The sequence below is a fragment of the Heterocephalus glaber genome, unplaced genomic scaffold (genome assembly GCF_053883595.1).
Source record: "Heterocephalus glaber isolate CG9 unplaced genomic scaffold, H.glaber_assembly_v1.0 deba00001537, whole genome shotgun sequence".
Classification (NCBI taxonomy): Eukaryota; Metazoa; Chordata; class Mammalia; order Rodentia; family Bathyergidae; genus Heterocephalus; species Heterocephalus glaber.
In genome coordinates, this window is record NW_028258332.1 from 4,577,934 (window position 1) to 4,582,236 (window position 4,303).

A 4,303-nucleotide genomic window follows, 5' to 3' on the forward strand; every position below is an offset into this window, starting at 1 on the left:
CCACGTACTTGCATTCTTATTCAGGCTTCTTTCTTCCTCCCCACCTTCCAGAGCAGGTCTGTTTTGTGCCTGAGCCTTGTGCTCCATCTGGGGCTCTGTCTCACTCTGCCAACTTCCTCTGTGGCTCTTCCTGCATCAGAAGCCACTTCCTCTGTCCCATGGCCCTTCTTCCAGTGACAAAGATGGCGGCATCTCTTTATTGCAGAGAATGTTCCCAGCCTGCCATACTCACTTCTCTCCTGACCACAGTTCTGCGAAGAACAAACGCACGATCCTCCTCCAGGGCCCCATTTCTTTTCATTCCTCACAGAAAAATCTGGCTTTGTTCCCTCTGTGCCATTGGAACTCTGCAATGCAGCTGCTGCAGGTCACAGGTCTTTAATTCTGCTCAGCCTGATGGTAGCATCTGCTCTAGCTCTCAGATGCACCTCCCCCAGGTTTGCTTCTGTGACAGCTCACTGATGACTCTGCCTCCTTTGAGAGTTTAGATCATGTGTCATAGTCTTACACCTAACTGTCATCCATCCTGTTCTCTTCCTTTCTCCAGTTCCCTCTGGCCCTTCATCACTTTTTATGGCTTTGACCATTGCTGTGATGCAAAGAACTCACAATCTGTCTTTCTGGTCTTGCTGTCCCTGCTAGGCCCTCAGCTCTCAGCCCCAGACTGCATGTTAGGAGCAGAAGCATCACTTCCCATTCTTCCTGTTCCTTCTTCCGGCTCTCTCTCCAGGAAGACGCTGAGCCCAGGTCAGCGTGCTGGTGTTTTTATGAGATGTTCTTTCCACCACCAGTTCCATGATCCATGATACTCTAGGGGCTCTGAACTCCCAACTTTTGCAGCACTTTTTGCAGTCATGGCTTTGTTTTTCTCTTTTTGTAATCTTTTCCTTGTACTTTGGCTTTTATTTTTCATCAGGGAGCCCCTGTTTTCCATTCTCAGTAACCCATTCTCGTTTTCATGCTGCACGTCTCCCTGGTCTTTTGGTCAGTATCAGTACTGCCCAAGTTCTGGCAGAGCTTCCCTAGCCTCTGGTCCAGTGCAGATCATTATGCTGCGCTCTTGATCAGAGTGGTCATTCCATCAAGGTGGACTCCAGAACCTCAGATGCAGTGGATTCAAACGGAATCATTTTGTTCCCCTCTAAAACTCTCCTTAAGATTCCCTCAGTTAGGGAATGCCGTGGAGCCAGAAAATAGGAGTTCTCCAAAACTCTCTTCATTCTCTCATTGTGATTGTTCACTGTGTTATGTCAGCTTGACTAGAGTAAGAACTGACTAGCAGATTAGTAAAGCTTTGGATGTTTTGGATGATTGACAGGTAGGCCAGCAAATTGAGGAGGGGAGACCCACCCCAGACATGGGAATAAAAAGGGAAAGAAGGAAGTCTTCCCTTTTGCTTCTTTGGAGCAGCTCTGGTCTTCACCATTGTTTCTGGATGTTTGTCTCCATTTCCTTCAGATTTCCAGTGCTGACTCTTCAGCCCTCCAACACACTTTGCAACAGAGACTCACATCACTGGCACTGCAGTGAGCTCCAGACCTTTGATGTTGGACTGGATCCTTGGGTTCTCCAGCACACAGATTGGCATTTTGCATTCTTTCTCCCACCGAGTCTGTAGGCAGCCATTTTAAGCTTACATAGCAAATCCTGTATATAATCTTATATACATTTTATACTAAATCTGTTCCTCTAGTGAGCTCTGACTGATATACTCATCCCAAAGAGGGTTCTCCATGTCACCTTCTCAGGAGCTCTTGAGCTTGTCCCTTCTTCACCTCTGGTGCCATTGCCACAGTTCAGCTTCTTATCCAGTAGCCTCTTAATTTCCCTGCTCCAATTCTTTTCTTTCTGTATCACAATCATTCCACAAATGCCAGATAAGAATTTTCTAAAATGTCAATCCTCTCTGGTTCTTCTTCTACTAGAATCTTTCAGTGGGACTCTCCATCTGCTTCAGAATGACATTTAAGTTTATTAATATGGTATGTATTAGTCAGCTAATGTCACAGTAATACTCAGTAACAAACATCCCCAAATATAGTGCTTTGCAGTGACAAGCCTTTGTTCTGATATTCACTTGACTGTTGGTTGACTGTGGTTCAGGCTGCAAGACTGCTGGGCTGGGCTCTAAACTGCAGTTGGGGTTAGAATCTACTTGCTATCAAGATGACTAGAGTAGATGGGAGTAATGAGAACGTGAGATGCCTCTTGAAGGTGTTGTCTGGAACTGGCTACCACAAATTCTGTCCACTTCTATTGGCCAGAGAGAGCCCCATGGAGTCCATCACCACTGGGGCAGCAGCATATACTCTTCCATCCTCTATCCCTGCAAGACCCCAGGACTCATGCAGAGGAATAGAAACCAGATGCAGGGAGACTGTGAGAACCAAGGAGATTGTGGCTCCCCTCGCACAGGTGGCAAGGGGCATGTCCAGGCTCTGCTCCCTGTGCAGACCCACCCTCCCCAGTCTTCAGCCTTCCTCTCATGCTGCATCCCACTTTGCCACTCGATGGTTGCCTGTGTGCTGGAAGTGGCTTCCTTCCCTCATGCTTCCCCGGATGCCCGGGTCTGTGCACAGAAAGACTTTCACCCCCTGCACCTGGGGGTTCCTGAGACTGCAGGCCCGGCAGCCTCGGAGTGTGGCTGGCCAGGTGTCCCCGGCTCCTGCCCTTTCACACTGCTGTCACTGCTCTCTGCACACTTGTTTTTCCTATTTCTTTTTAGTTTTCCCTCCCACGTTTCTTCTTAGTGCATACTGGCTATGCAGATTAAAATCTGGTTGTACAGATTTCACCCTGGCAAACTTGCAGATAACATAACACATTTTATTTGTTCCCCTGCCCAGGCTCCCTTGCCTCGGCCCCTCCTAGTTTCAAATATTTTGGGGGGCTTCATGCGCATAATGCATTTGGCCTTGTACTGCCACTGTCACCCATCTTCCCCCTTCTTCTGTTCCTCTTGTCTAATAATAGCCTCCCTTCCACTTTCTTGTCATTTTTTTAAGATTCTATATATCACAGGGAGAAGATATCATGTTTGCCTCTCGGAGTTTGGTTTATTTTGCTCAACATGATCATCTAGATCCATTCAATTCTCTGCAATTGACAACATTTCATTCTCTTTATGGCCGAATAATACTCCACTGTATAATATACGACATTTTCACTATTCATCTTTTGATGGGCACTCAGGGTCACGCCATGTTGGGGCTACTGTACACTGTGCTGCAACAAACATGACACGCATGTGTCCCCGAGGTAGGTGGGCTCAGGTTCTTTTGGCTATAGGGGTACAAGGAGTGGTATCCTTGGATCACATGGTAGTTTTGTTTTTATTCTTTTGGGCAAAGTCCATGTTAATTTCCACAGTGGTTGTACTAATTTATATTCCCACCAGCAGTGTAGAAGTTTGAATAATTTTTTGGAGTAAATTTATTTTTCTTTTCCAGAAGATTGTAAACTCCCTGACATCAAGGTCTTCATCTTTAGCTTCTTGGCACAGAGCAAGTCCATTCCGTATGGCCAGTAAATATTTGTTGAATAAATGGATGGATGCTTGTGTGGCCGACTGTTTCTGAGCAGTCACTGCATTGTGTAGCTTGTGTTGTGGCCTCCTAGGACATTCCCAGAATCCTATTGAAAACAGATTAAAAAAAATCCAGTGCACTGGAAACCATTCAAAGCACAGTGATTTCTTTCTGGCCACCTCTAGCGATTGTCCTTGTTTCCTTTAATAGTTAAGCCAATTTAGATTTGAATATTGTTTTTCCCTCACACTTTGGGCCAATTTGATTTTTTTCATTCTGTGGCATTTATAGTAGGTGACAGTTACACAGCAGCCTGTTTTTTCCCCATTGGATTTTTGCCTCAGGTACAAAGCAATTATATTTCACCTATAAAAGATGAACTCAAAATAGATTCCTTAGTGCATGCCCAAACTACTTCAAGTATCACCCAATTATGACTTTTTCCTAGTGTAACTCAGAGCCAGTGTGGATTGTTCTATGCAGAAAAAAACGAAATAAACTTCATCTAATCCCAGTTGGCACTAATTGAGTCACATCCACTGATCTATCAAAATCTGAATTTTGGTTATGTTCAAATGAAGAACTTCAAGTAATGTAACATTTAAAAAATGTATATGTTAGAACAAAACAGGGTTTTAAAATCTGACCAGCAGACTGAGCAACACTAGCAATTTATTAACTCTCGTTAAGATAAAAAATAATTTTAATTTGTCAGCTATGAAAGAGCTGCATTATGTGCTAATGGTATTTTATTCTTTCAATTCATGTTTCTGCAG

General features: G+C 44.5%; 1 long non-coding RNA gene across 7 annotated transcripts in view; it reads left to right on the forward strand.

Annotated features, from left to right (window-relative positions):
- Positions 1–4,303, forward strand: part of LOC101717515 (uncharacterized) — a 40,396-nt gene that overhangs the window by 11,770 nt on the left and 24,323 nt on the right. For 5 of the 7 annotated variants that reach the window (XR_015442173.1, XR_015442175.1, XR_015442177.1 and 2 more), the window contains one exon: positions 3,022–3,258. The exons of 1 other annotated variant lie outside the window; for it this stretch is intronic. This is a non-coding gene — a long non-coding RNA (uncharacterized LOC101717515). Of the gene's footprint in view, positions 1–3,005; positions 3,259–4,303 lie in introns of all 7 variants that reach the window. One more of the 7 variants, XR_015442174.1, reaches the window with a different exon arrangement.